Source organism: Eleutherodactylus coqui, chromosome 7 (genome assembly GCF_035609145.1).
Source record: "Eleutherodactylus coqui strain aEleCoq1 chromosome 7, aEleCoq1.hap1, whole genome shotgun sequence".
NCBI lineage: Eukaryota > Metazoa > Chordata > Amphibia > Anura > Eleutherodactylidae > Eleutherodactylus > Eleutherodactylus coqui.
Genome location: NC_089843.1, coordinates 193,138,963 through 193,160,578, shown reverse-complemented (window position 1 = coordinate 193,160,578; position 21,616 = coordinate 193,138,963).

Here is a 21,616-nt window from a genome sequence, read left to right as displayed (position 1 = left end):
ATGTGGAGGGAGTGCACTGAGAGAAGGAGAAAAGGGCTGATGTGGTTGAAGTGCACTGAGTGAAAGAGAGAGGGACTGATAGGGATGGAGTGCACTGAAGGACGGAGAGAGGCGCTAATATTGGATGGAGTGCATTGAACGAAGGAGAGAGGGACTGACAGGGATGGAGTGCACCAAAGAAAGGAGAGAGGTGCTAATGTGGATGGAGTGCACTGAAGGAAAGAAAGAGGGGTGATGTTGATGGATTACACTGAGGGAAGGAGAGAGGGGCTGATGGGGATGGAAGGCACCAAGGGAAGGAGAGAGGGGCTGATGTGGGTGGAGTACACTGAGGAAAGTTGTCAGAAATTGAACCCCGGATTCCAGCCGGCGGCTCTTCCTGTTGAGCTATCTGGCTTTTTAACAATTTCCCTGGTTCTCTACCCATAATCCCTCTATCAACTGGGAATCAAGGACCATTGCCTTCCCTTCAGAATACTGTAAAGAGAACTGCCAGATAACACCATCCACTATTAAACCAATGCAAGACCCTGAGATTGGTAAACAGGACTTTGAGAAGTTACCGGTTCAATACCAGATGTTCAGGGATGTCTGCAGCAGGAAGAAAGCTGACTAGCTTCCACCTCATTGGCCATATTTCTGTCCTATTGAGCTGCTCCCTCGATCTTCTATTCAGTTTGGGCATAATTACAACCTCTTAGAACCAGAGTTAAAAACCCTGTACTGTAGTTGTGGCTGTTACTTACTGAGTAAGGAGTGCATATAGATGCATCCTCTCACCATGCAGGTTGCTGACTACCAAATGGAGGAGCGAATAACACCTGTGCAGGACACCGATAAGACAGCCACTCACACTGCCTCTTGATATAGAGGGGGGTGGCTGCTTGGTGTATACTCCCACATATAGGGGATACAGGGTGCCAGACCATTCTGATATATGAAGTTCCCCATGCAGACCAGCAACCTATTAATGACGCCATGATAATTTGGCAGATTACCCTGCATTTCCATCAGTGAACCACATTGGTACTGCCACCCTGGGCTTCCCCTGGAGTCTTAAAGCCACACTGCATGTGAATGATAGATAATAAATACTCAGTAAGTAATGGCCATTTTCTGTGATTGTTTTTATTTATTATTTTACCTTCTGTGATGCATTTATGTTAGTGTAGGGACCCACTACAACGCAAGGAACCGTGAAGTGGTTAGTGGGCTCATGTATCTTGGCCAACATCCAACCAATGCCTTGCATTTATTATTATCTCTGACGCATTGAGACAAGATAGAGTCGGAGGTGTCTACCTCAACGACAAAAGGTAATTGAGGATTTGGGTGGATTAGTACCAGTGCAGAAGTGAAAAGAGTCTTGAGTTTCTCAAAAGTGACCTGCACCTCTGAGGACCATGAAAATGCTTGTGCTTTCTTTGTGAAGGAGATGATATGTAAGATGATCTTGAAGAAGTCTTTTATAAATTTTTAGTAGAAGTTCGCAAATCTGATAAGGCATTGTACATCTTTACATTTCTCGGAATAGGCCAATCAACGATGGCTTTAATTTTGCTGGGATTCAATCTGTCCGGAGAGATGATATATCCCAGAAATTGTAGCTTGTTTGAACTCACATTTCTCCAGTTTGATATAGAGATGATTCTTTTGGAGTCGCTCTAAGACCAGCTGGATGTGCCTGCGATGTTCCTCCAATTAGTCAGAGACGATAAGGATGTCATTGAGATACGCCACCACAAATTTATCCATCAGGTCTTGAAACACATTGTTATTAAAGTGCTGAAAGGTGGCAGGAGCATTGCAAAGACCAAAAAGCATAACCAGTTATTCGAAATGTCATATCTTGTTCTAAAAGCATTCTTCCACTCATCCTCTGGATAAATCCATATAAGATTGTAAGCTCTTCCTAGATCCAGCTTGGTAAAGATTTTGGCAAAACGGAATCTTTCCTTCAATTCCGTAATTTTCATTTAGGTCCCTGTAATCAATATATGGCCGCAGGGTTGAGTCTTTTTTTCTCTATGAAGAAAACGGTTGCCCCAGCCAGGGAGGAAGAAGGTCAAATGAAACCTTTCTTTAAGTTTTCATCCAAGTATTTTCTGAGTACCTTGAACTCTAGTTCAGAAAGATTGTAGATTCGACCGAAAGGAATAATTCTTCAATGGAGCAACTCTACTGGACAATCATAGGGCCGATGAGGTGGTAATTGGTCAGCTTTCATCTTGCTGCAGACATCACTGAATAGCTTGTACTGAGATAGGACTTCTCACAATTCTGATGACAATCCTCTGAGTCTTGCACATGTTTGGGGGCAGACGGGATGAAGGGTTGATCTCAGTGCCATCTTGAGTTACAGGTGGAATAGCCTGCATGACAGTAACCGACTGTTTAGAATCGTCAGGGTTAGTTAGTTTGACAAGGGCGATAGTCCTCTGGAATTTAGTGGGACAGTTAATAGCATAATGTCCAAAACCCCAACAATAAAGGCATACGTTCTCAGTATGGCACCTCTTTTTCTCAGTCGTGGAGAGAGATTTGAGGGTTACATCAATCTGCATTGGTTCAGGTGTGGTTTCCACCCTTTGCTAGGTGTTCAATGCTGATTGACTAAAGGAATAGGTAGGGTTGTTTCCAAAAACTCATAGCTTCTCCTTTCATCACTCAGTAAGCCTCTGATCAATTTGAACACACAGCTGAATAAAGTCTTCTAAATTACCAGGGGTCTCCACTTTGGCAAGCTAATCCTTAACACATTCCAATAGTCCACTGTTAGAGATCGAACCCGGGATGACCCTGAGGTATCCCACCCTTGGACAGTTCCCTTTATGAAACTTAGCCTTTTTCCTGTGCCCCTGATCCAACCCCTGTTTTGGCTCCGCTCTACCTGTTAATTAAACTTCCTATACAAGCCTGGCCCTTTCTCCAGTACCTTGCGTGAATATTGTGTACTGTGAACTAAGACTTCCCATTGCTGACTCCTGGCTTTTCCCTGATTACTCTCCAGACTTTCAGCTATTAAACTTAAGGCTACACCCTAGTGCCTGAAACGGTTACATGCTCGTTAAAACTGATTCTGTTGTGCGTCGAGGCTCCATGTGGTATCAGTGGCCCAGCGAGGAAATTACACCATATATTTGGTGACATAGCCCTTGTTGTAGGTTGTGTAGTTTTCTTTCTGCTGTGGCACAGCAATTTGGGTCATTGAAAATGTGATCCATGGCTGTAATGAAAGTATTGAGGTCATTAAGATAGTTACTCTTGTTTTCCACATACAGTGAGGCCAGTACAAGTGCTTCATCCGTCAGGTTGACAATAAACAGTACCTTTTTTCTTTTGCTAGTAAATGCAGTAGGTTTAATCTGAAAATAGATGCAGCATTCGTTTAGGAATCCTCGATTCTAGCGGCGCTCACCACCTAAATTTGATGGTAGTGGCATGCGGATATCTGAATTAGAACTGTGCAACTCCAGTAGTTGTCTCTGTAAAATATCTACCTCTTTTTTGCAAGGCAGTAACTTACTCCCAATAGGTGGCACAGAACTCTTACAGTTCAACGACCTGTATTCTCAGGGTGGCTAGAATGAACTTCATGTTTTGGCGTTTTTATTTTGTTGCATTCAAGGCTGAGGGCTCAAAAAACATGCAAGGAGGAACGCACAGAACAAGGTTTATATGGGGTCTGCAATCAAGGAGCAGGGTGGAGCCTCAGGAAAATGGGAGTAGGAATTAGGGCAGTGAACAAGGTTGCAGGGGAACTATCCAGCAGGCTAAATAACTCAGTCAGCAGACACACCACCTGGAGCACGGGAGCTCCCAGGTTTGAGTCCTGAGTGGCTAATGTGGATGGAGTATGCTGAGGGAAGGAGAGAGGGGTGATGACGATACAGTATACTGATGGAAGGAGAGAGGGATGATGTGGATACAGTATACTGAGTGAAGGAGAGAAGGGTGATGGAAATGGTGTGCACTGAGGGAAGGAGAGAGGGGTGATGTGGATAGAGTATACTGAGGGAAAGAGAGAAGGGTGATGGAAATGGTGTGCACTGAGGGAAGGAGAGAGGGGTGATGTGGATGGAGTATACTGAGGGAAGGAGAGAGGGGTGATCTGCATGGAGTTTACTGATGGAAGGAGAGAAAAGGAGAGAGTAGCTGATGTGGATGCAGTATACTGAGGGAAGGAGAGAGGAGTGATCTGGATGGAGTATATTGAGGGAAGGAGACAGAAGACTAATGGGAATCCAGTGCACTGAAGGTGAACACTGGTTGAGATAACTTTAAAATAGTAGAAATAGTAATTGTGCTGAAATGCAGTGTGTAGCTCATGTTGTATACCTCACGTTGCATACCCCATGTTGTATACCTATAGCAACGACACCAGTAGGGAGAGTTTGTAGATATAAGTGCTCAAATTAGGTTTAATCCTGCAAAAGAAAGTTGCAAGTAAGCAAACTTGATATAACACTGGATAATGGGGGCATATCAAAACTATGGACTAGTAAACAGGCCACTCTGGAATGAGACTAGAGGGCGAATAGTCCCAGCTAATATATAGTGTCTCATCTGCGGGACATTTTCCTCCAAGTATCTCAGAATATGTGGTCAGTCGATGTTTTCGGGGAAGGCTGGATTATGAAAACTGGGATGAGTTGATTAGGAAAGTCCTACGTTCATTAGATTCCTCTCCCAAAAGTGCAAAATAGCAGAAGTGGCTGTGAGAGCAGAGAGGCAGGCAGACCTATAGAAAGAAGTCATCCAATGAAGTAGAGTTTGGTTGACGTGGCAGACTTCACTCTCCAATGCCATCCATTGTTTATCTTGTCTATAGTGAAACCAGTTCAAGAAGTGTGCTAACATAGTAGTTTTGTTATAAAGGTTCATACTTGGGAGACCTATGTCCCTCATGACTTAGGTTTACTATGTAGTTTATGCCCTATTCTAGGTTTTGAGGCAGCCTATATAAAATTAATGAAAATGGATTTTAAATTATTAAGAAAGAACCTTTGAATAAGACATGGTAAGGTCTAGAAAAGATAAAGTATGTGGGGTAGAATGTTCATTTTCAAGTCATCAATTCGCCCAAACGAGAGTGGTAATCTGCCCCACGATAGCAAATCTGTTTTAATTTGCCTAATAGTAGAACAAAGTTCAGAGAAAACATACTGCCATGGCTGGAGGGAATCTGAGTGCCTGAATAGGAGAAAGAACAGGAAGTCCACTTAAAAGAGAACTTAGAGAATTTAGAACCTCAGATTTGTGCTCTGATTGTGTCAGCCATGTATGTCCGCTTATTGAATTTTGTAGGCTAAACAACTTGTTTTCTAGACTTGCTGAGACCTTGTTTATTTCTGGGTGTACTGCCACCATGGTCTGGGAATAAGTCTTGTCCCTGTGTCTCACATGTATTTGGGGGTAGGCCGCTCCAGACTATGTGTTTAAGACTGACAACACATGAGCAGTGACCCTCACAGTGTGCATTGCGCTGTTTATTTAACACTAGGTTGTGTAAAACATTTTTTATCTATAACAAGTTGGAAAAGTCCCGATTGAGACATAAGATTTTTTTACCTGTGAGTGGAGACGTCCTCACAGTGTTGAGACTTTTGTTACCCTTGAGGTTCTCTGTATTCGTTGGTGCTTCCCCAACCTGAGAGGTGATGTTTGCAAGGCCTCTCGGTGATGTAAGTATTTAACCTTTGTTTATATGAACAAATATATAGATATATGCAATATCACTATAAGCAACTGTATTACAATTCATTCTATTAATCAGATTGCCGTAGATTTAACTCCTTGTCCTTCTTTAACCGCTTAAGGACATGGCCTATTTTGGGCTTAAGGACGCAATGACTTTTGGCGGATTTTCATCTCCATTTTTCAAAAGGCCTAACTTTTTTACTTTTGTGTCGACACGGCCGTGTAAGGGCTTGTTTTTTGCGTGGCGAGCTGTTGTTTTTGATGGTGCCATTTTAGGGTATATAGACAATATTGTAAAACTTTTTTTTTTTAATGATAACAGGGAGAGAAAACGCATCAATTCTGCCATAGATTTGTTTTTTTTTCTTACAGCATTAATCATACAGCAAAATGATACAATACTTTTTTTCTGCTGGCCGGCATGATTACAACGATACCAAAATTCTTATATTTTTTTAGGTTTTTCCACCTTTCTGCAATAAAAACCCTTTTTTGGAATTTTTTTTTCTATATCGCTACATTCAAAGTCCTGTAACTTTTTTATTTTTCTATGTACACAGCTCTATGAGGGCTTATTTTTTGCGAGACGAGCTGTAGTTTTTATTGGTACCATTTTGAGGAATATACAAACCCTGTCTGTTCAATTCCTAATAGAAAATGATAAATTCTGAACTAAAAAAAAAATAAATAAAAAATAGTTTTTTGGATTTCATTTTATGGCGTTCAGTGTGCAAAATAAATATTGTGATTACATTGCTATCCGGATCGGCACGATTCCGGAGATACCAAGATCAGACAGTTTTTTTCATATTTTGCTACTTTTGTACACAAAAACTTTTTAAAATGGATTTTAATTTGTGTCGCCGCATCCCAAGAGTCATAACATTTTTATTTTTCCACCAACGTAGCTCTATGGGGCTTTGTGTTTTGTGGGATGAGCTCTCATCTTCATTTATCCAATCTTTGTCAACATAAAACGTTTTCATTGCTTTTTATTCCATTTTATTCTAGAGGCAAGATTAACAAAATCTGTAATTCTGGCATTTTTTTAAATCTTTAACCGTGCAGCATAAATAATATGTTAACTTAAATCTGCAAGTCGGTACGATTATGACAATATCAAATTTTTCCACACTTTAAAAAAAATAAATATATATATATATATTTTTTGTTTATTGCTGCATTCAAAGCCCCCCCCCCCCCCTCACCCCCAACATTTTTTTTTTTTGTTAATGGTGCTGTGAAAGGGGTTTTCTTTACAGGACGAATTGTACTTTTTAATAGTGCCATTTGTTGATCAATTCGACATTTTGATTATTTTCTATTCTTTTTTTTTGTAAGACGAGATAGGCAAAATAAGCTATTTTTGCCGGTTTTCTTTTTTCATGACATGCGCCAACTTTTTTCTCTTGGTCATGACAAACGCAGCGATACTACATGTGTGATTCTTTTCTTTTACATAGTAAAGGGGGAAAGCTGGGGTTTTAACATTTTTATTAGTTTTTAACTTTTTTAACTTTAGATTTTTGCCCCACTGGGGGACTTGATTATCAGCCTCTTTTATCTCTTTTGTATCTCACTTCTGAGCCTCATAGGCCAGAATAGCTGGTAGACCCGGAGGCTATATTCAAGCCTCCAGGTGCTATAGCAACCCATTGAGACCCTGCATGTGATCCAGTGGGTGACAGAGAAAGTCCCCTCCTTCTGTCAGCCTTTTACATGTCAAGGTCACGCTTAAAGGGTTAAACACCGGGGATCCAAGATTTCTTCTATTCCTGCAGTAAGAGGCAGGCTGTCACCTGAGAGCTGAGCACCCGCTCCGCCCTAGCACGGGAGCCCTGTCCAGGCTGCTAATGCAGCGTTGTCAAAATACTAGCACAGAAAACGCACATGACTGAACACATTGAAATCAATGTGCTCTATTCACTGCATATTGCACATGCAAATTTAGTATGCATAACACACAGCACAAATGCATTTGTATAAATAAGCCAGGTATACCCTTGCTGTTTCTGTTTCCATTTCTATGCTGCACAACTATCCATCCAGGATAAGAGCACTACCATTTCCATGCCTTGCTTTCAGCCCTGCTTTTGTGTGGAGGACAACTAGCACACTCCGATTAGGCCCCTGGCAACAATGAACAGCCAGAGCACGTGTTCTGTACTCCAAGCATGCTCAGAGTGGAATGATGAAAACACCTTATGCAGGCCCAAACAGGAAGCAACGGGTAATATTGGCCAACCTGTGTAAGGCTATGTTGACTCAGGACGTATACGCTGAGAAATGTCCACTGCGGAATTTAACATGGAGGTAATATGGAGGAACACAGTAACAGAAAATCCGTAGGAACAAATGGATTTCAAAATCACATTTAAATTTGCACCGAAAAAATGTACCATTAGCCAAGAAAACCCCCACAAAATCTGCAACAAACAGCAACTTTATGTCTTGTGGATTTTAGGACGGTTTATCAACTGCCCCGCGGAAATTCCGAAATAGTACTGCGCACGAGCACGTATTTAACAGTACACTTGTTGTTTACATTTCCTGTGCCATCGCTTATCGACGGCGTATGGGCTGCAGGTATATACACAACAATAGAGAACAATGGGCTCTATCTCGCATATGTACGCGGAAAAATAGAACATGCCACTTTCTGTTATGCTAAGGTGACCAGGCGTCCCAATTTAGGCTGGACAGTCCCACTTTGGGACTCTGTGTCCCGCTTTATGTCAGTACAGCCATTTGTCCCGCTTTTGGGACGTTTGGTCACCATTAAAGTGATTACGAGCTGAGCTGCTGCAGCTCCCTGGCTGCTAATCACTCTGCGTACAGCACCGCAGCGGATGCACACACTAACGGCAGTGTGTTTATCCGGGATCGTCCTCTCCTGACCTCCTCCTTAGTTCTGCAGCAGAAGAGAAGGCACTGCTGCTGGAACACACACTTCCACCTGCAGCAGCGCTGAAAAGACAAGGAGCAGCAGTGCTCAGAAGACCAGGAGGAAAAGGTAAGTATATCGATTTCAGGGGGGCTCTAATAATACTGGTGCTACTGTGGGGGGTCACTATTACTACTGAGCCCACTGTGGGGGTCACTATTACTACTGAGGCCACTGTGGGGGACACTATTACTACTGAGGCCACTGTGGGGGACACTATTACTACTGGGGCTACTGTGGGGGTCACTATTACTACTGAGGCCGCTGTGGTGGTCACTATTACAACTGAGGCCACTGTCGAGGTCACTATTACTACTGAGGCCACTGTCAAGGTCACTATTACTACTGAAGCCACTGTGGGGGACACTATTACTACTGAGGCCACTGTGGGGATCACTATTACTACTGAGGCCACTCTGGGGGATACTATTACTTTTGGTTCTACTGTGGAGGTTGCTATTACTATTGAGGCCACTGTGAGGGACACTATTACTACTGAGGCCATCGTGGAGGTCACTATTACTACTGAGGCCACTGTGGGGACACTAATACTACTGAGGCCACTCTGGGGGTCACTATTACTACTGAGGCCACTCTGGGGGATACCATTACTTTTGATTTTACTGTGGAAGTTGCTATTACTACTGAGCCCACTGTGGGGGACACTATTACTACTGAGCCCACTGTGGGGGACACTATTACTACTGAGGCCACCGTGGGGGGTCACTATTACTACTGAGGCCACGGTAGTGGATACTATTACTTTTGGTTCCACTGTGGGGGTAACTATTACTACTGAGGCCACTGTGGGAGTCACTTTTTACTACTGAGGGCCACTGTGGGGGCCACTATTACTTCTGGGGCCCCTGTGGGGAACACTATTACTACTGAGGACACTGTGGGAGTCACTATTAGTACTGAGATCCACTGTGGGGGACACTTACTACTGAGATCCACTGTGGGGGACACTGTTACTACTGAGGCTACTCTGCACATGGCACCATACATGAAGCTGACTTAGGGTAGGTTTACAAATGGCGGAAATGCTGCAGAAAGTCCACAGCAGAAATTTCCACTGCAAATTCTGCAGCATTTCTGCATCTACAAAACAATCAAAATCCGTACCATTGGTGTGGATTTTGAATGGAAATCAGCCGCATATCTGCAGCTGATTTCATACTATGTGGTGCTCCCCCTCACCTCCTCCGAAGGCTTCCCACTGTCAGTACTCCCTGGATTCGATTATGCTATTCCAACAAACTGTAAGCTAATGTTATTGATTGCCTGCGAGCTACCACATATGACACGGTTGTCCAAAGCTCGCATAATATGCAATTCTAATACGATCGTGAAAGCCTGGCCTATGGGCAAGTTTAAGAAAAAAAACAGCAGTCTGCAGTGGCGAGAAATAAAAGTGCAGCAAAAAACTTAAAAGTGTGGAACAGCGGCCACTAGTGGTGGATTCCTAGAAAGACAATAGAATTCTGACAGCCGGGCTGCAATTACTTTGTATTCAATTCTTTCCGTATTCACTCTCTGGAGACATGCTTTCTAAAAAGAAAATCCCATCTGCTTGCGGCCATGGGGCTGAATTCTGCTTTGAAATGTCGGAAATATTTTGTGTGCTCCAAAAGAGAGTTCCTGTCTGAGTAAAGTTTAGTTAATTGCACTTTCTTTTCCATCTTCATCCTGGAGAAACATAGCCACCACCTAATTAAGTCTGTATCAAAAGGGCCACACTGTCCCCAGTTTTTGCAGTCAAGTAGCTGTCGCACAAAAGCCTAAGATCACCAAGTGCCATGCCAAGCGTTGGCTGGAGTGGTGGAAAGCACACTCCACGGACTCTGGAGAAGTGCAAACATGTTCTATGTAGCCAGGAGTCACCTTTATCTATGTGGCAGATTTGTAGATGATTATGGGTTTGGCGGCTGCCCAGCTAATGCTATCTACAGAAATGCATAGTGCCTGCCCTAAAAGATAATGGCATGGGGCTGCTGCTCAGGGTTTGGGGTTGTCCTCTTATATCTGGCCAAGCAGGGCCGGCTTTTGTTCAGGCAGAGCCATGTGCAGACATTATTTAGCTCCCCGCAAACACAACCATTAAAGAAAAGAATGAATGGCTATGCCTCCCTCACAAACAATGCTTTTTTAAATTGACACATTAGAAATGAAAAATAACGTAACTTTACGAAGTCTTCCTAATTTCTATAATTGTTTTTAATATACTTTTCCTATACAAAGCTATTCCTCTCAGCCCATATATTATCACTCTGCCCAATATCAACTGTTCCCCCCTACAGTATTGTCTCTCCCTTTCCCATTATTATTATGGCTTGCCACCACAGCTTACCTGTCACTGGGGCTGCAGTCAAAGAACGGGACGTGATTTGAACAACTGGTTCAGCCAAACTGGGGAGAACCAACTGATGCCAGCCCGGTATCCAACCCTCCGCTGCAAACACCGTCCGCAGTCGGGCTCTGCCTGCTATTTTATATATACAGTGCTCTGCAAAAGTTTTCAACAGATGTGGGAAAAATGCTGCAAAGTAAGGGCGCATTCAGACGTTTTCACGCCCAGCCGATATACCTCTCTCTGCAGGGGGAGGAGGCTGGAAGAGCAGTGCTCTGAGCTCCCGCGCCCTCTCTGCCTTCTCTCCACCCCCCTGCACTATTTTCAATGAGAAGAGGCGGGACAGGGGCGGAGCTAATTCCCGGAACTTAGCCTCGCCCCGTCCCGCCTCCTCTCATTGCAAATAGTGCAAAGGGGCAGAGAGGGGGTGGAGAGGAGGCAGAGAGGGGGCGGGAGCTCAGAGCACTGCTCCTGGCTCTTCCAGCCTCCTCCCCCTGCACAGTGAGACGCTGTATATCGGCTGGGCGTGAAAACCCAACCGATATACAGTCGTCTGAATGCACCCTAAGAATGCTTTCAAAATTAGAAGTGTTAATAGTTTATTTTTATCAATTAACAAAATCCAAAGTGACCGAACAAAAGAGAACACTAAATCACATCAATATTTGGTGTGACCACCCTTTACCTTCACAACAGCATACATTCTCCTCTTAGTACACTTGCACAAAGTCAGGGATTTCATAGGATTATAGTCATATAAATGATTAACCAATTATACCAAACAGCTGATAATGATCAGCAGTTTCATATGTAGGCTGAAACACAGTCATTAACTGAGACAGAAACAGCTTTGTAGGAAGATTAGTACTGGGTGAGTAACAGCCAAATTCTGCTATAAAGGTGAGGTTGTGGAAGACAGTTTCATGATTGATGTTCAGGTACTGTGATGGGGCTCTGGGTTCTGCTCTAACCTCCTGATGAATGAGGACGGTAGTTAAGAGTGACACTCTCACCATATGTCTTCTTCACTGCTACGCATTCTGAGCTACAGCCGATCCACCCTGAAAGTAAAATTTCTTTTCCAAATCTACTCCCAGGAATTCCACAGGACTTCCAGCCTGTGTGCACCATTTGACTAGTTGAAGCTGTTCCTATAGTCCAATGTTGTTGGGCGTTCATGCATGAAGAGGATGGAGCAGAACCCAGAGCCCCATCACAGGGCTTAAACTTCACTCTTTGATACATGTTAGAAAAAATAAGAAGATCCTAGATGTAAGCCACAAGATCATTGAGCTGCTGATTAAAGAATGTTCTATCCATTCATTCTAAGGAAGGGGCTGCATCTACGAAATGTGTCATTGTGCTTGTTTTTTGTTCAATAAAGAGGAGTCATGTTTACTTTCTTAGTCTGCATAGTGAATCATGAGAAGGCTTGTGTCCATAGTCCACTAGTCCTGTTTTTTCTCTCAATTGGACTACAAGGCTCCGTTGTATGACTGTGGTGTATTCTGGGCTGGCAGCACCTTAGAATTGCATTGCATCTAAATGTATCTTTCACACTTCATCAAACCAATCGGATTCCATAGGCATAGTAACATAATAAGCAAGGCTGAAAAAAGACAAATGTCCATCCAGTTCTGCCCGTTTCCACCCCCTGTTGTTGACCCAGAAAAAGGCAAAAAACAAACAAACAATGAAGCAGAAGCCAATTGACCCCATTTTGAGGGAAAAATTCCTTCCCGACTCCATAATGGCAGTCATAAAAATCTCTGGATCAATGTTAGAAAGTTCCTACCTGACTCCAAGACTCAGAACCACACCCCCTCTCGTTATTTAATGTCTATATCCTGCAATGTTGTAGCACTCCAAAAAGACATCTAGTCCCCTCTAGGCAATCAGAGAAGCTCCACTTCCTTTTGCATCTCCCTTTTGAAAGCCACCTTGCAGGGTTAGATTATTGTTCAGACAGCCAGGGGCTATGGGCAAGGGAGACTACCAGCATGGAGCCAGCTGCTGCTATACAGGTGGGCAGACCCTTTGTCCAGGACAGAAGCCAATCAGGAGTAAGTGGGTGGCGGCTCTCCTGGGGACAGGAGAATACAACTCTGCCCCATGTAGGTTTTAACTGTATCTGTGCCCTCAGCTTGCAGATACAGTTTAAAGTGGTGCGGTATTATTGTATCTTGACGCCACCGGAAGCTAGGGGTGTGACAGGAGGAACGCCCCTGTCACACCCCTAGCTCCTGAAAGGGTCAAGCCAGGAAGGTCCTAGCAACAGAGTGTGCATTGATGTGTACCTGCCCTGCAGCCTTAGCCTGACTTAGTTGTGTTCTTAGCCTTACATTATGAGCTGTAATTGCTGCCATGCTAACGCTGTACCATAGCAGCATTAACATCTAATAATGTAAGCCCAAGAAGAGAATGTACTCTCGTAAGGCTGCAGGGCAGGCAAACATCAGTGCAGATGCTGCAGCACCGGGGGAGCCGCCACCTCAGTGCTGCGTCCCAGCAGCCGGCTGTCAGCTCCGTGCCACCCCGCACCTGTGTGCTCCCTCACCTCTGCCATCCCTCTCCCCGTTTCCACTGCTGCTGCAGGCTCCACTTGTGGTCCACCGCCGGGACAGGCGGCAGCCCGGCGCCTCTCTGCTGCATCCCAGGAGCCGCCTGTCAGCTTCGCGCTGGCCCCCGCCTCTGTGCTGCATGATGGCAAATCCAGTACTCACCGCTCCCACTGTGCTCCATGAGGGCCGCTCCACCGGTCACCGCTCGCAATGCTGACGCAGTCCACGCTTATGCTCCACCGCCGCCGGGGAAGGAGCTTTGTGAGAATCCTTAATGGCTTTCCAGGACCTACAGGCCAACCAGCTGTCCATCCAATAAGGTACTGGGAGCGTCACCCCCCTGTCAATCTTGATTCCACCAGGTCTTTCTGGTGGCGTCAAGATACAATAATACCAAGTGGTGCCACCAATAAGGGGGCCCCATACAAATACACTATGTATCCCAGCTTTCCCTGCATGACAACTTTTATCTATCCACAGATTGGGGCCTCAGGAAGATCATTTGCATATTCCCTGTGCATTCTGGGAAGAGCAAAGAATCACTGAAAGCGGGAAGATTGCCGGGATTAGCTGAGTCTAGCTGCTTGGAGGACATCGCCAGATAAGAGATTGGAGCTGCAAGAAGATAATTTGCATACTCCCTAAGCATTCTGGGAAGAGCAAAGGATCACTGCAAGCGAGAAGATTGCCGGGATAAGCCATGTCTAGCTACTCGCAGGACATCACCAAGTTGTATACTTAGTAGTATCTTATCTATATATATATATATATAAAGACAGAAGCCCTCACTGACTGACTCACCACTAATTCTCTCACTTCCCGATGTCGTAGAAACATGAAATTTGGCACAAGCATAGATTATGTCCAAAATAGGAAAAGTAAATGGGTCCCAACTCGATTATTCAATTCTAGCGCAAAAGAACTAGCGTCCAAATTTTACGTACAGAATCTAATTCTCTCACTTCCTGATGTCATAAAAACTTGAAATTTGGCACGAGCATTGATTATGTCATAAATAGGAAAAGCTAATGGGTCCCAACTCAATTATTCAATTCTAAGTGCAAAATAATTAGCGTCCACATTTTACGTACGTAATCTAATTCTCTCACTTCCTGATGTCATAAAAACTTGAAATTTGGCACGAGCATTGATTATGTCATAAATAGGAAAAGTTAATGGGTCCTAACTAGAGATGAGCGAGCACCAAAATGCTCGGGTGCTCGTTACTCGGGACGAAATTTTCGCAATGCTCGAGGGTTCGTTTCGAGTAACGAACCCCATTGAAGTCAATGGGCGACCCGAGCATTTTTGTATATCGCCGATGCTCGCTAAGGTTTTCGTTTGTGAAAATCTGGGCAATTCTACAAAGTGATGGGAACGACACAGCAACGGATAGGGCAGGCGAGGGGCTACATGGTGGGCTGCATCTCAAGTTCCCAGGTCCCACTATTAAGCCACAATAGCGGCAAGAGTGCCCCCCCCCCGCACTGCCAGCATAAAAATCGTTCTCCTCTGCCATAGCTGTAACAGCTGTGGCAGGGAAGAACGATGTTTGCCCATTGAATTCAATGGAGCCAGCAATACAGCAGGTTCCACTGAAAGCAATGGGCTGCCGGCGATCGCAGGATGAATTGTCGGGAAGGGGTTAAATATATAACCCCTTCCCTGCAATTCATCCAGAAATGTGTTACAATAAAAATATATACCGGTGTATAAGGCGACGGGGCGTATAAGACGACCCCCCAACTGTCACCTTATACGCCGGCAATACAGTGGAGCAAAGAATAAAAATCATTACTCACTTCTTCTGACGTTCTGTGGCGCTCCTGCAGGCTGTTGCTCCCTTCTGGTCCACGGCAGAGTATTGCTTTCTGGAGGCAGGGCTTGAAATCCCCGCCTCCAGAAACACAGCCAATCACAGCCATTCAATGACATCATTGTCATTGGCTGTGATTGGCTGAAGGCACGTGTGTTTCTGGAGGCGGGGATTTAAAGCCCTTCGTAGAGAAATCAATGCTCTGCCAGGAGGGAGCAACAGCCTGCAGGAGCGCTGCAGAACGTCAGAAGAAGTAAGTAATGATTTTTATTCTTTGCTCCACTGTATTGCCGGCGTATAAGGTGACAGTTGGGGGGTCGTCTTATACGCCCGGTCGCCTTATACGCCGGTATATATTTTTATTGTAACACATTTCTGGATGAATTGCAGGGAAGGGGTTATATATTTAACCCCTTCCCGACAATTCATCCTGCGATCGCCGGCAGCCCATTGCTTTCAGTGGAACCTGCTGTATTGCTGGCTCCATTGAATTCAATGGGCAAACATCGTTCTTCTCTTCCACAGCTGTTACAGCTGTGGCAGAGAAGAAGGATTTGTCTTCTATATGTTCTCAATGGGGTCGGCGCTGCTGCCGCCGACCCCATTGAGCGCATATAGAGAAGATTTATGGCCTTAAGAAGGACCGTTGGGGTTCTTGAAACCTAAAATACTCCTAACACTCTCCCTATAGCAGCTCCAACACGATAACACTTTCCCTGAACTAATGTCAGAATGCATCCGTAGCGAGCCGCGGGAGGGGCAGATTTCAATACTCAGGTGACACCTAATCTCGCCAGCCACTCACTGCAGGGGGGTGGTATAGGGCTTGAACGTTGCAGGGGGAAGTTGTAATGCCTTCCCTATCTTTCTATTGGCCAGAAAAGCGCGCAAATTTCTCAGGGAAGAAAGTGAAAGTAACTCGAACATCACGTGGTGCTCGTTACGAGTAACGAGCATCTCGAACACCCTAACACTCGAACGAGTATCAAGCTCGGACCGCGATTTTGCGCGATCGCGATTTTAACATTACAAGTCCCATAGACCCCTGCAGAGAAAAAAATGCTGCGAATTTCGCAGGGAAAAAAAACGCTAGTGGGTAGGCACCCTAAGGCCTTAGGCCATAGAAATCGCAGATTGCACCTATGTGCGATCTGCGATTTCTGTTCTCTTCTCTATATGCGCTCAATGGGGCCGGCGGCAGCAGCGCCGACCCCATTGAGAACATATAGAAGACAAATCATTCTTCTCTGCCACAGCTGTAACAGCTGTGGCAGAGAAGAACGATGTTTGCCCATTGAATTCAATGGAGCCAGCAATACAGCCGCCTCCATTGAAAGCAGTGGGCTGCCGGCGATCGCAGGATGAATTGTCGGAAAGGGCTTAAATATATAAGCCCTTCCCTGCAATTCATCCAGAAATGTGTTACAATAATAATATATACCGGCGTATAAGGCGACTGGGCGTATAAGACGACCCCCCAACTGTCACCTTATACGCCGGTAATACAGTGGAGCAAAGAATAAAAATCATTACTCACTTCTTCTGACGTTCTGCGCTGCTCCTGCAGGCTGTCGCTCCCTCCTGGTTCCCGGCAGAGCATTGCTTTCTCTACGAAGGGCTTTAAATCCCTGCCTCCAGAAACACACGTGCCTTCAGCCAATCACAGCCAATGACAATGATGTCATTGAATGGCTGTGATTGGCTGTGTTTCTGGAGGCGGGGATTTCAAGCCCTGCCTCCAGAAAGCAATACTCTGCCGTGGACCAGAAGGGAGCAACAGCCTGCAGGAGCGCCGCAGAACGTCAGAAGAAGTGAGTAATGATTTTTATTCTTTGCTCCACTGTATTGCCGGCGTATAAGGTGACAGTTGGGGGGTCGTCTTATACGCCCCGTCGCCTTATACGCCGGTATATATTTTTATTGTAACACATTTCTGGATGAATTGCAGTGAAGGGGTTATATATTTAACCCCTTCCCGACAATTCATCCTGCGATCGCCGGCAGCCCATTGCTTTCAGTGGAACCTGCTGTATTGCTGGCTCCATTGAATTCAATGGGCAAACATCGTTCTTCCCTGCCACAGCTGTTACAGCTGTGACAGAGGAGAACGATCTTTACGCTGAGAGTGTGGGGGGGGGGCACTCTTGCCGCTATTGTGGCTTAATAGTGGGACCTGGGAACTTGAGATGCAGCCCAACATGTAGCCCCTCGCCTGCCCTATCCGTTGCTGTGTCGTTCCCATCACTTTCTTGAATTGCCCAGATTTTCACAAACGAAAACCTTAGCGAGCATCGGCGATATACAAAAATGCTCGGGTCGCCCATTGACTTCAATGGGGTTCGTTACTCGAAACGAACCCTCGAGCATTGCGAAAATTTCGTCCCGAGTAACGAACACCCGAGCATTTTGGTGCTCGCTCATCTCTAGTCCCAACTCGATTATTCAATTCTATGCACAAAAGAATTAGCGTCCAAATTTTACGTACGGAATCTAATTCTCTCACTTCCCGATGTAATAAAACTTGAAATTTGGCACAAGCATTGATTATGTCATAAATAGGAAAAGCTAATGGGTCCCAATTCGATTTTTCAATTCTAAGCGCAAAAGAATTAGCGTCCAAATTCTACGTACGGAATCTAATTCTCTCACTTCCCGATGTCATAGAAACTTGAGATTTGGCACGAGCATTGATTATGTCATAAATCGGAAAAGCTAATGGGTCCCAACTCGATTATTTAATTCTATGCACAAAAGAATTAGAGTCTAAATTTTACGTACGTAATCTAATTCTCTCAATTCCTGATGTCATAAAAACTTGAAATTTGGCACGAGCATTGATTATGTCATAAATACGAAAAGTTAATGGGTCCCAACTTGATTATTCAATCCTAAGCGCAAAAGAATTAGCAGCCAAATTTTACGTTCGGAATCTAATTCTATCACTTCTCAATGTCATAGAAACTTGAAATTTGGCACGAGCATTGAATATGTCATAAATAGGAAAAGCTAATGGGTCCCAACTCGATTATTCAATTCTAAGCGCAAAAGAATTAGCGTCCAAATTTTACGTATGGAATCTAATTCTCTCACTTCCCAATGTCATAAAAACTTGAAATTTGGCACGAGCATTGATTATGTTATAAATAGGAAAAGCTAATGGGTCCCAATTTGATTTTTCAATTCTAAGCGCAAAACAATTAGCGTCCACATTTTACGTACGTAATCTAATTCTCTCAGTTCCTGATGTCATAAAAACTTGAAATTTGGCACGAGCATTGATTATTATGTCATGAATAGGAAAAGTTAATAGTTCCCAACTCGATTATTCAATTCTAAGCGCAAAAGAATTAGCGTCCAAATTTTACGCACGTAATCTAATTCTCTCACTTCCCGATGTTATAGAAACTTGAAATTTGGCACAAGCGTAGATTATGTCCTAAATAGCAAAAGTAAAGAGGTCCCAACTTGATTATTCAATTCTATCACAAAAGAATTAGCATCCACGTTTTACATACGTAATCTAATTCCCTCACTTCCCGATGTCATAGAAATTTGAAATTTGGCACAGGCATTGATTATGTCATAAATAGAAAAAGTTAATGGGTCCCAACTCGATTATTCAATTCTAAGCGCAAAAGAATTAGCGTCCAAATTCTACATACGGAATCTAATTTTCTCCCTTCCCGATGTCATAGAAACTTGAAATTTGGCAGGAGCATTGATTATGTCATAAATAGAAAAATGCAATGGGTCCCAACTCGATTATTTAATTCTATGCGCAAAAGAATTAGCGTCCAAATTTTACGTACGCAATCTAATTCTCTCACTTTGTGATGTCATAGAAACTTGAAATTTGGCATGAGCATTGATTATGTCATAAATAGGAAAAGTTAATGGGTCCTAACTCAATTATTCAATTCTAAGCGCAAAAGACAGTGTCCAAATTTTACGTACGGAATCTAATGCTCTCACTTCCCAATGTCATAGAAACTTGAAATTTAGCACGAGCATTGATTATGTCATAAATAGGAAAAGTTAATGAATCCCAAATAGATTATTCAAATATAAGCGCAAAAGAATTAGCGACCAAATTTTACGTACGTAATCTAATTCTCTCACTTCCTGATGTCATTTCATATAAAGGAAACGTCACGATGGTTACCTCCACGTGGTGTTTCCTGGGTAACGCAAAAAACCATGCAAAATGGTGAACATATTTTTTTCCTCGGTATCTCTAAAGTAACCACAACTTCATAAGATTTTCCGTGTGAACACCAGATAAACACCAGTACCAAACTAACTCTGGCAAAGCCGGCTATGTCAGCAAGTAGGTTATATATCTTTACTACAATTCTTGACCTTCAGAAGTTTGGAAGTGGGGATGGGCACATGTGACAATAAAACTGTGTATCCCTTCTCCTCAGTGGCACTTTTTTTGGGGTTTTCTTGACTGCAGTGGCAGGGATGGCGTGTACAAGTGGCGCTTGGTAAAGCTTTGTAATCTTGCTGAGGTGCGGTGGTCTAACACAGAAGGCTCAACAAGCTGCTCCTGGAACTGCAGGAAGGTGAGCATTCCTGGGGGCTTCTTGTAAATTACGTATTACAGGTAGCAATCTGAATAGTGCCGGGCTCACATGGCTGTACGTGGAATTCGCTTGCGGAGGACCGCAGCGGATCCTGGTTGTGAGCCCAACCATGGCTCTGCGTACGCCCGCGTAATGAACTGGGCATAACTGCGTACTGATACAGGTAGTCATGCACAGTACACTGTTTTTTTGTTTGTATTTCCTGCACCGTTGCTTCTTGATGACGTGGGTACTCGCAGCCCGTACACAATGTAGTTGCAAATAGGCTGTCGGTATATCTGCGACCAAGGAGTACAATGGGTTCTATGTTACGGATATCCGTGGTAAAACAGAACATGCTGCGTTCTGTGAGTGGATTACGTAATTCCAACACGCTAATGTGAGCGGAATTGTATAATCCAGTGCATTTGATTCATCTGCGTATTACATCAGGTCAGACGCATGTGGAATCCGTAATTCCTGCCTGATCGTTTCAGACGGCCTAAGGTAGATCGCTACTTTTTTATCATGTGACCAGGGACCGCTCAACGAGGTCACTGGTCACTACTCCAGGCTCTCAACGACCTTTGGTAGCCGGGAATAAGGGGATTTTAAATTTCCAAGGCCCTCCCCGACTCCTGCGAATGTGTCCGGCATAATGCTGATAGGCGCATGCGCAGAATCCAGGTGAGGTCCGTGGTGGAGGATCGCGTCAGGGTTCGAATACAAAGGCCTCCGGTAAAAAGTTTTATCTCCTCTCACTGATCGCATTGGATAACGCCGATCACATGACCAGGACCCGCTCACCGCGGCCCCCTGTGACATCTCCAGGCTCTCGGCTACCTTTGGTAACCAAGAGCAGGGAGATTTTAAATTTCCTGGACCATCCTCGATTTTTGCACATGCGTCTGCCATTTTGCTGACGGGGTAAGGTCCGTGGAAAAAGATCCCATTGTGGGAGAAATCAGGGGACCTTACTTATGTCATTTTATATCCCCTTACAGATACGATCTGCAAGGGGAGATGAAACTTCAACTTTTTATTTTAATTATTTTTTACTTTACATGATCACTGTTATCCGATGGATAACAGTGATCATGTAACTGTAAACCGCATACAGCGGTATACTAATAGATCATAGACTGAACATGAGTCAACAATGCGATGCAGCAGCAGAAAAGGCAAACAGAATTCAGGGATGTATTAAGAGAAATATAGAGTCTAGATCGAGTAAGGTAATTATCCCCCTGTACTCTTCCTTAGTCAGACCTCATCTGGAATTCTGTGTTCATTTCTGGGCACCCCACTTTAAAAAAGAAACTGGAGCAAGTTCAGAGAACAGTTACCAAGATGGTGAGCGGTCTGCAAATCATGTCCTATGAAGAATGGTTAAAGGATCTGGGAATGTTTAGCTTGTAGAAGAGAAGGCTGAGAGGAGACTTAATAGCTGTCTACAAATATCTGAAGGGCTGTCACAGTGCAGAGGGATCAGTCCTATGTTCATCTGCACAAAGAAAGGCTAGAAACAATGGGATGAAACTGAAAGGGAGGAGATGCAAATTAGATATTAGACAGTGAGGGTAATCAATGAGTGGAACAGGTTGCCACAGGGGGTGTTGAGCTCTCCTTCAATGGAAGTGTTTGAATTTCAAAATGATTTAGTGAATTCTGCACTGAGCA